This window comes from Lichenostomus cassidix, chromosome 28 (genome assembly GCF_008360975.1).
Source record: "Lichenostomus cassidix isolate B80296 chromosome 28, HeHo_3.0, whole genome shotgun sequence".
In the NCBI taxonomy this organism is placed as follows: Eukaryota; Metazoa; Chordata; class Aves; order Passeriformes; family Meliphagidae; genus Lichenostomus; species Lichenostomus cassidix.
In genome coordinates, this window is record NC_139508.1 from 5,865,301 (window position 1) to 5,877,079 (window position 11,779).

General features: G+C 46.2%; 1 pseudogene; it reads left to right on the plus strand.

The window, feature by feature from the left end:
* Positions 1 to 419: 419 nt before the first annotated feature.
* Positions 420 to 11,461, plus strand: LOC146426354 (butyrophilin subfamily 1 member A1-like; annotated as a pseudogene).
* The last annotated feature ends 318 nt before the right edge of the window (positions 11,462 to 11,779 follow it).

Here is an 11,779-nt window from a genome sequence, read left to right on the forward strand (position 1 = left end):
TACTTTGTATCTTAAGCCCTAACCAGTTTCAGGCTGATGATGGAACATGAATGTCAACCTTCAGCATCCAGGGTTCTTCACTAGACTTACAAAATGTGGCTGTAATCAGCAATTAACTCATTTGAAAGTGAACTCTACCTTTTTTTTTTTTTTTTTTTTAAGATATATTCCCTTACTTTTCCTCCATTTTGCCCATTCCTCCTCCTTCCTCATCTCCAGCTGGTGCTCAGTGAAGAGGATGCTCTCCAGTTCCCAGCTCCACTGCTCTCTGCTGGCTTTTGTCATTTACAGTTTAGTTCTCCAAGTTTGTGAGCAGCATGCAGGTAAGAATCCCCTGGATCCTGCTGATGCTTGTGGCTCAGCTCCCAGCCTGAATATCTTCCCGACTGCCAGTGCAGCAGCTGCCTATGAAAAGTAGAGTGCAGAGCAGGGTCAGGCCCTTTCCATACACCTTCTCCACTTCTGAGAGTGCTAGCATCCCTCTGGATCCTGGTGCATCCCTCTGGCCATGTCAGCACAGGCGTTGGCACAACCTCATTGAACTTGAGTGAGGATTAGATGATGCCAAAGAATTGATTATAATTTGCTGCCATTTCCATCCCTGCTTTCCCTGTTTCCTGCACATTCCCATTTATTGTGCTGTGTCCAGGGTGTGTTGGACCCTTTGGAAAACCAGATCAATAAAGGAAAAACCCAGCAACAACGAACTTAGTCTGAGCTTTGTTGTGTTGCTGACCTGAGGCCCCCTCTTCAAGGCAGCCCTGGCAAAGGATGCAGCAGAGCACTTAAATCAAAAGTGATCCTGTCAAAAATGTTAGTTTGCTTTCATTTCTCTTTAACCACAACCACTTTTTGGTGAGCTGAGTGGCCAGTTTATTATAAACCTTTTTCTTTTAAATTTTCAAGGTGCCAAGAGCACCTGAGATGTTTCTACTTTTTTAATAGATCTTTTTAAAGGATGAGAAGAGATAAGGATATTTGAATTATATTTGTAGTCAAGTTGTTGATTGCTCCAGCCAACGACCCAGAAACCTTCCAGCCACTTCCATCATTCCTTGTCGTGCTTTCTGTCTGCCCTGAGCCATGTGGGCAATGCTTGTCCCCTTGAGAACTAGGGGTTTGAAGAACCCTCCTGGCAGCGCAGAACAGGGAGGCAGAGGGCAGAGGCCTTGCCCCAGCCCACTGCCCATGCTTCAGGGCAGGGTCCCTCCACCAGCTCCCCTCAGCACCTTGTCTGCCCCAAGGGGGGATGGGGATGCTGCCAGTGTGATGGCCTGGCCTGGCAGCACACGAACCGTGTCGAGCAGTATCTGCTGTGCCTGACATCAGGTACCACAGCAAACTCACGGCTCTTTCTTCTTCCTCTGGGTGTTTGTCTCAGCTCCACTCAACATGAGGGGACCCTCCAACTCCATCACCGTGGCCAAGGCGAGAATGCGATGCTCCACTGCAGCTTCTTCCCAGAGCAGCATACACAGGATGTGGAGGTGACCTGGTTTTGGCAGCATTTCTTACCTTTTGTGCGTCACTACAAGGGGGGCCAGGACCAGTACAGGGTGCAGATGCTTCAATACCGAGGGCGCACCGAGCTGCCGAAGGATGGTCTTGCCCAGGGCAGAGCAGATTTGAACATTTTCCACATCCAGCTTTCTGACAGAGGGAATTACACCTGCTTTGTTCAACATGCCTCAGGTTATGACGAGGCTGTGGTAGAGCTCAGGGTAACAGTTTGTAGTTTGTGTACCTGGTACCTCTAATTTACTTGCTTGTAGCCAATGCTCTTTTTCCGACATCCTGCCCAGAAGCAGTTTCAGGTGGCTGCTTTGGAAATAGGGTTTTCTTAAGTTCTGTGTTTGAAGATACCAAGAATGTCTCAGAGAGGTGAAATTACCCACCGAGTGGCCATAAGGAGCTCATGAGATATGCTTCCTCCTTCAGAAGTGTTCTTGCTGTGTTCTTGCATATAAGCAGGTGAGAAAGGAGTGGTCAAATAGATAACCCAAATCTATTCTTTCTTTGATCTTTTGCCCCTTCCACCAGCACAGCGCCTGTCCAGGGCCGAAGGCTGATAACAGTTCTGGCCTTGTGGATTCTCTTAATCTTATCAAGATAAAAGGGGGCATGAGAAAGGAGTGGTCCAATAGAAAACCCAAATCTATTTGCACTTCAACCATTCTTGTTTCTTTGAGCTTTTGCCCCTTCCACCAGCATGGCGCCCGTCAGTTCTGGCCTTGTGGATTCCCTTAATCTTATCAAGATAAAAGGGGGCAAAAGGAATCCTTTTGCCATGGAGCACAAGAAATTGCTAGTAATATTAATGACTTATGAGAAGTAATTTGTATAACCATTCCTATCCTGAGGAATGTAATAAATATTCATGAATTTTACCTATAACACTGTGCCTTTGGAAGTACTGAGGTGTGTGTGTTTGGTGGAAACAATTCCCACACATCCGGTGCATCAAATAAAGCAAATACCCACTTCTCTGACTTGGTCTCTGAAGTGTCTCCAGGCTCAATTGGGGCGAATGACAGGTGTAAGAAAAAGATTAGGTATTGGGTAATAAAGGAAGAGTGTTATGGTTAATGCATTTGTGTTTTAATATCCACACCTGTTATGCAAATGAGATTGCAAGAAATGTCCTGACTCCAGGTGACACTTGTTGGAAAAAACTCTTTGGTTTGTCTGTGTCAAAGTTTATCCTCATCAGGGAGAGAAACAGCCAGACTACTGTATATCCCCTCAATATCCAACACCCCTCAAGCTCACCCAGGGTCTCTTTGTTCCTGCAGCCAGCGGCTCTGCCCTGCTCGTCACACCGGAGTGCTACGAGGCCGGGGGGATCCGGGTGTCCTGTCGCTCAGCTGGCTAGTACCCAAGGCCCCGGGTGCTGTGGCAAGACCTCCATGGGCAGCAGCTCCCACCCCACCAAGAAGACACTACCCTGGATGAGAATGGGCTCTGCAGTGGAGAGCAGCATCATCCTTACCAGAGGTGTGACCCAGGAACTCTCCTGCTCGGTGCAGCATGTCCTGCATAGAGCAGGGCAGGGATCAGCCCTTTTCCTATCAGGTGAGCCAAGGACAGGGCATCGCCCCACTGATGTGCCTGGGGAGCTGTGCCCATCAGAGCACCCCTGGGGCATCTGCCCAGCTGTGTGCTCAGCACAGAAAGGCCATTCCCATTCCATTTCCATTTCTGTGTGCAAACAGCTGTGGCTTTCACCAGGGTTTGTGCAAGTATGCTCCTAAATCCACAACTTCTGTCAGGAGCTGTAGGTTGGGGTGGAAGGGACACCCCTCATTGTGGCAGAGTTTCTACAGACACCTGGCTGAAATAAACACTGGAACTAAATGAAAAAGGGAAAAACCAAACTATGCCCTTAGTCTCCCCTGCCGTGAAATCCTGTCCTACAGGTTCAGTAATCCTGAAATAAATCCTTGTGTCTCATTTTAGCACCTGCAGATATTGAATGTATTTTTAACTTTCCCTTGTCTCCCAGAAAAGCTCCTTTTTCACTGGATGCTTGATTTGGGGCTGGGGCTGATATAGTTATCAGGGCAGAGATGCAATGGTGAACTGGACTAACCATACACCAAAATGCACTGCAGCAGCACATGCTTTTCCATTCTATTTTGTTTCTCTTGTACTTTGGGAATGGACAAGTCCTGGAGGCTTTATTTTCATGTGGAGTTGTTACATTTCTCCTGGTGATACTGCTCTGCATTGGAGTGTTGCTGTGGATGTACATATTACCCTATTTCTGATCATCTGTTGACTAATGAAATATAATATTTGTTTTTTTCCAAAGGAGAAGAAACTATGATGTAACTAGAAATAATGTGGTCAGAAATCCATCTTTCCTTTGAAAATCCCCAACAGTGCAGACAAAATGTCATCAGCCTCAAAGTGCTTAATTGTCAAAATGTGGGGGTACTTTCTGTCATTTTTTTGCCAGTTTTTGGAGTATAGTGATGAGCTGATTTTCATCCTCAATGGGATTCAGATGGAATGACCATGTACGAAACAGAAATAATCTCCTTGCCATTGCTACTCTCAGAGTAACCTCCCCTTTGGGGATTTATTTTTCAGATCCTTTTTTCCATGATGCCCATCCTTGGATGATTGCCACGGGTGTGGTACTGGCCGCTTTCCTTTGTATCACTGTTTATCTGTTGTAAGTGAAAGGTACCATCCTGGGTCAGGGGCTGAGGAAGGGGCTGGGCAGATATCTGGTCCTGACAGATGTAGGGGGTTGAGAAACACCTGGATGGAATCAGAGTCTTGCCCCGGTGTCTGGGGCACACATTTGGTGCCAGGAAACTTAAAGACCCAGGGACTTAGATTCTGTCAGGAAAAGAAAAGTTTCTTCTCCAGCAAGAAGGCCAAGGAAGGAAGTCAGCATTAAAGCCACATCATTCATTCCTCCACCCCAGAACAGAAATACAGCAGTAATTTGCCTTGCCCTGCCAAGAAACCCTGACACTTTTGGGTGGCCTGTCAGGGTCTCCTTTCCTTCTAACGATAATGGGACTTGATGCAGAGGAATGAAGGAAACTGAAATCCTCTCTTTCTTACTTGGGGGAGATGGGGCTGGTGGGTTGTGTGAGCACTGAGACACATCCCGACCCTGCTGCCATGTGAGTGACTGTAACTCCTGCTGGGGGTTAATCAGTGCTTGTTGGAAAAAATATTTGATTTCTTTCTTTTTGTCAGGAAAATTAATCCACGAACGCCAGAGGTTTATGTCCAAAAAGGAGACAGAGGAGTCCTGTAACTTTATTCATGAATAAAGGGAGAGGTCATGGGCATTTCCCATGGGGTCTCTCAAATTGATAGAGGGTGCAGCCTCTTTTATCCTAATTTCCCAGCCGCAGATTCCCTCTCTCTTTCCCCATTGGCTGAGGTACTCGAGAGGTACAGATTTCCCGGAACACCTAATTAATATACATCCCCCCATAATACAGACATCCCCAATATACATTCCCCTTTTCTTCTTCTTCTTGTATCTCTGTTCTTGTAGTTTATTAACACAGTTTTGGGTAAGTCTAATTAGGGAAATTCCTATGGAAATCCTACCCATTGCTTCTTCTATCTCTTAGTATCCATGTTATCTTACCAGCAGACTCAGGTCTTTACCAGCCATTTGTTTGTAAAGACACTCCCTTATTCCTTTCATTTTCTTCACAGGAACGTATCAGAAAGAAATAGGTACGTTTTACTTTCCATTTTCCAGAAACTGGAAAATTTTTCAAATGGAATAACTCATGGGTCACATTTCTGGGGAATATCTGGGATGGAAATAGTTTGGCTACATACAATTATGCAATTAATTTGAATGAATTGATGTTGCAATTTTAAGGAGAATCATTGCAGAACCAAACAAAGTGTGAACAGGTGTACCAACACTGAGCTTTGCTTATCAAAGTGCTGTCAAAGTTCTTCCTTCTCAAGGCCAGAGGATGCTTTGAGGTAGAACATTTCATTTTTCAGGGGCCTCAGTTTTTCCCAGCACTGCAGAGCTCAGGCACAGGGCAGTCATGTAGCTCCACAGGTGACATCTAACCCCATGCTCCTCTCTTGTTGAGGCAAACCTGCCCCTTCACTGCTGCCTGGGAACTGGAGCCAGAGCTCAGGCCTCCAGCAGGGTGGTTCTGATCTCAGCCCTACAGTGGGGTCAGGGAGGGTGGCCAAGACCCCAAAGTCGTGAGAAGAAAAGTCCTTAGGAGCTCCTGAGCTGAAGCTTTTATCTCATGAGCAATTTCAGCCTCCGCCCCAACCCAAAAAGTCTGTTGTGAGAAAAAGGCACCAGTTTGGTGGTGACTCTCTGATCTGGTTTTGTTTTGCAGCAACACAAGCGGAAGCACTGTGTAAGTCTCAATCCCTGTCTCCATGGCGAAATCCTCTGTGAAAACTTCCAGGCTTTTGCATCCATATTCCCATTCTGTCTAAATGTTCCTTTTAGGCAGATACTTTCCTTTGCCCTCTCCTGGCCTTGTAATCATGCAAAATTCACCCAGAACAGTCACCAGGAATTTTTCCCTGGGTGGTTGTCAATGTTTTCTGGCACTCCTTTAATTTAAGTATTGAAATAGTTCTGAACGGTTATTTTTCTTTAAGGGAAGATTACAGAAACTTGAACTTTTAAGAAATTTCCTATACAAATATAGATTGTTTGATCACTAAGAAATTTAAAAAAACCAAACTTGCTTGACGAGTGTCCTGGTTTGAAAGACAGGTGTCGCTGTTGAGCCGCTAGCAGAGTAAAGAACCCAGTTCTCAGTGGCAAGAAGGAAAGACCTTTATTGTTTTGATTTCATCATATATATAGAGTTTTCAAAGGTCACCTAGATTGGTCAGTCAGAAACCTCCCCCTAGGCCTGATTGGCCAGGCCTGCACCGTCCAGATCTTGGGACACTGTTTTAATAACATCCAAACTTTATCTTTATTTATAAAACACAAAAAGAATTCTCATGAGAAAGACTTGTGCTAGCCACAGACAGGTGTCTGCCAAGGAAGGTGGGAACCTCCCTTATAATAGAGATTATGACCCCCCCTTCCCTCCGAATTATTGTAACTTTGAAATCAAGTGCTATCAGGCAAAGATATGGGAAAAGGAACAACAGTTCTTTACTAGTATTTATAACAAGGCAATACAGAAAAAAAGGTTTAAGCTGACAAAGTCAGAATACAACCTGCCACCCTGTTAATCAGGGTGGTGCTAGCAGTTCAGTTAAACGGTAGCTGCAGTGCTGTTGGAATGATGGATGTGGTGTGTTGAAGTTGTGATCCTGCAGAAAGGTCTGGTCAGTCTCTGGAGGTCCAGTGGTGACTCTCAAGCTCTTCTTCTCTGGGAATCCAGTGGAAGTTGTGCCCCAGAGTTGCAGAGTCTCACCTTATATGCAGGTAGGAATGTTCAGTTCCTCCCCTCTGGGCGGGTCATCTCACAATGGGTTGATGTAATCTTATGAGTCATTCCCAGAGACCTTCATGACCCATCAGCAGAGATAGCCCTCCCGAGGGTATTATCAGGGCTGGGTCATGCTGAAGATAAACACCACTGCCCCACCTGGTTTTTAACAGTTTATGAAGATGGTAATAGAATACATATTTTTGGTTAAACCTTACATGTAACCTAAGACAAAGAGCAAGAAAGTTGGCTTGTTTGTTTAATTGCTCATAGAATTTCCAAGGAATATGGAAATTCTGGAATTTAATAGCTTTGGCTATTAAAAATGAACTCTTGGTAAATTTGTGCCAGTGAAGGGGCAAAAAAATGATGGGGGGAAACTAAATACAGGTCATCTGTCCTTGTAATCTGAGCACAAACCTGCGCATGTGCCCCTCCATCGCAGCCTATCCTGACCTGTGTGGTCCTTTAGCAGGGTGGGGTTCCTGGGAAAGGGACTGTGCCACACAGTAACTCGTGTGTGTTTGTGTTCCTTGTTCAGGGGACTGCAATGCAGAAATCAGTGAGTCTCCTTCTCTTTCTTACAAAGAATTATTTGCCGATTTTCTGTAGGGTGGTGGGTTTGGCTGAGTTTTTCACTTTTAAAGTGTAAAGTAAACCAGAAAAGTGGTAGGAGTTGGCGGGGAAGAAGAATGAATTTGAGAATCAGTCATTAGAGATGACTGGAGAGGATGTCTGGGGCTGGGAACACATGGTGGCAGTGCTGGTGCTGGCAGGGTGGGAGTGCACTAAGGCTGTCCGCTTGGAGGTCTCTCCCCTGGGAGAGTATTTCCTGCTCCAGATTTGAGCAGGACAAGCTGCACCACCACTGGCAGAGCAGAGCTCCAGGTTGGGGTGGGACAGGGCTTTGCATGGCCGAGCTGTGGCAGAAACCTGCCCAGGGGCACATGCAGGCAGTTACAGGAGAGGGGACACAGGGTATATGCAAATCAATATCTCACAACCCACTTGTGCTGGTTTATCTTCTTTTGCAGAGAAGAAAGCCAAGGATCTCGGTGAGTATCATTCCTATGTGGGAGACTTCTCGGTTGGGCCTTTGTGTCATCTGGGTTTTACGTGTGTTCCCTGGTTTTGGTTTTCGTTTTGGGAACGGAAGAGGTAGCAAACACAGAACTTGTTTCAGAAACGTTACTTTCCATTGGTCTCTGTGTGGGTTTAGGCCCTTCCCTGTAATTATTCTACACTCAGAAGAAAATTCCTTCAGTTTTCAAAGTACAAACTGACCATAAATGTATGTCCAAATCAGGACTGGCAGCGTGGTTGTATTTGTAGAAAATGGATGGAGCCCCTTCACGTAGTCAGATGCTGAAATTTTGAAGCAACTTGCTGTGAGATGACTTTCACAAAGATAACAACAACACAGAAAATGAGCAGCTACACTAGTGTATCATTACCCTGAGCTAATCCAGTACAAGTGTGTTCGATTACCTCTCACCTGTGGTTTTTTGTGGCTTTTTTTTTCTTAAAGCATGGAGAAGATATACAATGCCTTTAGAAAAAGGTGATTAAGGTTTGGTCTTTCAGTGTGCTGAATCATTTTCCCTGCTTTATTCTCCCTTCCTGGCAATTCCCCTCCCACAGTGTTGCTGGTGGGAACAGGGATACTCCGGCTGAGCCTCCCTTTAGCAGAGGCAGTGTAACACCCAAACTCCTTGCTCGTTTGGTGCATGCCCCAGTTTCAGGCAAATCTGGAGAGTACTGGTCCTCAGAGAGCTGTGGTGTCCCCACATTTCACACACATGGGATCTTCAGCCTGAAGGTCTGCTGACAGTCCTCCTCCCTCTCTGCTCAGTGTCCTCTCTGCTTAATTTTCTGTTCCTTGCACCAACATTGTGACCTTGTGCACCTTCCCATGCCACTGTCTGCCAGCTCTTGCTCCCACCCTGCTTATTCCTTAGGCAGCCCCAGCCAAGATCTCTTCTGGGGTGAGCTCTGCCCTGATGTGATGGTTCCATCTCTCCTGCAGTGAATGTGGTTCTGGATCCAGGCACAGCCCACTGTGACCTTGTCGTGTGTGACAATGGCAAAAGTGTCTGTACTTGTTGCCGAGAGGGCATTCCCAACTTTGATCAGAGATCTAAATGTTGGCACTGCGTGTTGGGCCGCAACAGCTTCAGCTCAGGGAGATACTACTGGGAGGTGAATGTGGAGTGTGGTTTAGGAAGATGGGCTGTGGGGGTCTCTAGAGCAGATGTGAGAAAGGATGTTGTTATTGACCAGAATGGTAAACTAGAAGAAGGCATCTGCGCAGTGGGGACACAGGCATGGCTGTTGGAAGCTTGCACCTCTCCTGATTGCACTCCCCTTCCTGAAATCGGAACGTCCAGTCAGATCCGGGTCTGTCTGGACTATGAAGAGGGACAGGTGGCATTTTTCAGTGTTGATAAAGGGATTCCTATCTTCATGTTTCCACTGGCATTATCTGAGAGGGAAAATGTCCACCCCTGGTTCTGTCTGGGTCCTTGGGCATCATTCAGATTATGTCCCTGATGAAGGGGATGGAGTAAGACCAGGACTTTTTCGGGATCTTGAGGAGTTCATACTCACAGAAGGATTGAGGTTAGAAGGAACCTGTGGAGATTTCTGTGGCAAGCAGCTGCTCAGAGCAGGGCTAACCTCAGGACTGCATACAGTGTCTTTGGACCTTGTTCAGCTGAGTTGTGTAGGGCCTCCAGGGGCAGAGATCTCTGGACCTCTGTCCAATGCTGCATCTCTGTCAAAGGTCAGAACCAACCCTTTCTCTTTGGTCAGAATTTCTTCAATTGCAATTCCTGTCTGTCACCTCTCCTCCTTGCCTTCTCCCTGTTGTACACAGCTTCCACTGAAAAGCTGTTCCTGCAACAGGAATTGCTTTTGAAATGTACACAATAAAGTTACTTTGGTGGGATTTTTCTGTATGTGTGTCAGCACTAAGGCTGTCTCTGAGCAATGTCTCCTGCTCCTTTTAGCCTGTGGGATTTGCATGCACTTTGGAAAAAAAGGTTCACTGCATCCTGCTGGAGCTGATGAAGTCATGTCAGCAGGGGAGGTCCATGGCAGTTCTTGTCCCTACACCTGCCAGCAGCACAAACCCTGAGGATGAGCTCACCTGTGACCTGCTGATATCCAGCACTGTGAGATGGGCAACTCCAGATTATTTTGCTGTAGGGGAAGCTGCTCCTTGCAAGGGGAGGAGAGCAGTGCCTGCTTTCTCAGACATGCTTTCACACCAGATCCTTCAGCCAACTGGTGTCCAGCAGGCATGGACCTTCCCAAGGGAAGGCTTCACCTGAACAGAAATGGTAAGGAAGGAGACTTCAGTATAGGTGGTGGGTACTGAAAGGTCCAGACCCTTCTCCAGAAGAAAAGGTAAATACCTTCATAAGGTGTGACCATCTGTTATGTCAGGAACAGGAAATAGTTAAAAGGCTGTGCAGTATTAGAGGAGCTGAGATGGATGCAGACAGTGGTTTCAGAACCATGTTCATCTGGCAGGCACTGCTGAGAACAAGGCATCTCAGAACTGGTGACCCAACAAAAGCAGGACCATGCTTCAGTCTCAACCCTCCAGCATCACACCAGACCCAGAATCAGCACTTTAAGAGCTTTAGACACACATGAGCAAGGTTTGCAAGGAGAAACTGTACCAGTGTCGCTGATCAGCAGCACACAGGGGACACTGTAAAAGAAATGGTGAGTGCTCACAGTGGGTGACTCTGTTAAGGGGCCCAGAGGCATTAATCAGCAGGGTGTCATGAGAGGTATCCCACCTTCTGGCAGCTGAGGTCTGAGATATTGCTGAGAGGGTGCCACCACCTCTCAAGGGCACAGACTGCTCTCCACTGCTTCTCTTCCATGTGGCACAAATGACACACAAGCCAGAACCTGGGCAGAATCAAGGAAGATTGCAAAGCCTTGGGGATGCAAGTGAAAAATATTGGTGTTCGAGTGATCTTTTCCTCCATTTTACCAGCAAGAGGAAAGGGGATAGCCAGGAATAGATGTATAATGCAAATCAACTTCTGACTTCATGGTCGGTGCCTGAGGCGCAGGTTGGCTCCACAACTCAAATAGTTATGAAGTAGGTATGTGTTTATTCCAGCTGGGGTGCATGGGGGGTAGCCCCTCCAAAAGCATGCACACCTCAGCAGCACTTCACTAGGTTTATATCAGGTTACAGATTACATATGCATAAAGTTACACAGTGCCCCTATACATATTCATTACCTATCCCTGCTTTGTATTATAATGAGTTCAAAGTTCATTTAAATATGCTGGCGCAAGTGCAATGTCACTTAATTAATTGAGGCTGTGGAGGTGGGAGAAAGTAATCGGAGTGTTCCTCGAGATGAACTCTTCACCTTATCTCCTTACACACGCTCTCTTGGTCCTTGTTTCAAATCCAAACCTTAGAACTTACTTGTACCAGTTCTGAGGTCCGAGAGCAGGATGTTCAGTCACACGCAGTAGTTTTTCTCAATTCTTTGGCTTTCTTCTCTGTATCCTCCCTGTTACTACGTAGCCAGTAAATCATTAAGAAAATGATACATTATCTTCAGCAGGCACTTCTTAGTAAATCATTATCCAACCTCTGGCCTTCCAAATCAGTTAAAAAAAATATTATCCAGCTTCTAGTTCTCCTAAATCAGTAAATTCTAGCCCCCCTTAAATCAGTGCCATCATGAAGGTTTGGACTTTTATGATGACATTCTTCAATGACTACAACCTGTTAGCGAGGGATGGGATCCACATGTCTAGAACAGGCCAGGGAACCTTTGGCAGCAGGCTGGACACCTAGGACAGCTGGGCTTTAAACTGAAGGACTTGGG